The sequence below is a fragment of the Geospiza fortis genome, unplaced genomic scaffold, assembly GCF_000277835.1.
Source record: "Geospiza fortis unplaced genomic scaffold, GeoFor_1.0 scaffold1985, whole genome shotgun sequence".
In the NCBI taxonomy this organism is placed as follows: Eukaryota; Metazoa; Chordata; class Aves; order Passeriformes; family Thraupidae; genus Geospiza; species Geospiza fortis.
This window is the reverse complement of record NW_005055593.1, coordinates 2,503-3,090: the sequence shown is the minus strand read 5'-3', so window position 1 is coordinate 3,090 and position 588 is coordinate 2,503.

Genomic DNA, 588 nt, shown 5'->3' with positions numbered 1-588 from the left:
TTTGGGATTGGGTTTGGGATTGGTTTGGGGTTGGGTTTGGGATTGGGTTTGGGATTGGTTTGGGGTTGGGTTTGGGATTGGGTTTGGGATTGGTTTGGGATTGGATTTGGGATTGGATTTGGGATTGGATCTGGGATTGGTTTGGGCTTGGTTTGGGATTGGATTTGGGATTGGATTTGGGATTGGATCTGGGATTGGTTTGGGATTGGTTTGGGGTTGGGTTTGGGATTGGGTTTGGGGTTGGGTTTGGGATTGGGTTTGGGATTGGGTTCAGGATTGGATTTGGGATTGGGTTCGGGATTGGGTTTGGCATTGGGTTTGGGGTTGGATTTGGGATTGGATCTGGGGTTGGATTTGCAATTGGATCTGGGATTGTTTTGGGGTTGGATTTGGGATTGGGTTTGGGGTTGGGTTTGGGATTGGGTTTGGGATTGGGTTCAGGATTGGATTTGGGATTGGGTTCGGGATTGGGTTTGGCATTGGGTTTGGGGTTGGATTTGGGATTGGATCTGGGGTTGGATTTGCAATTGGATCTGGGATTGTTTTGGGGTTGGATTTGGGATTGGGTTTGGGGTTGGGTTTGGGATT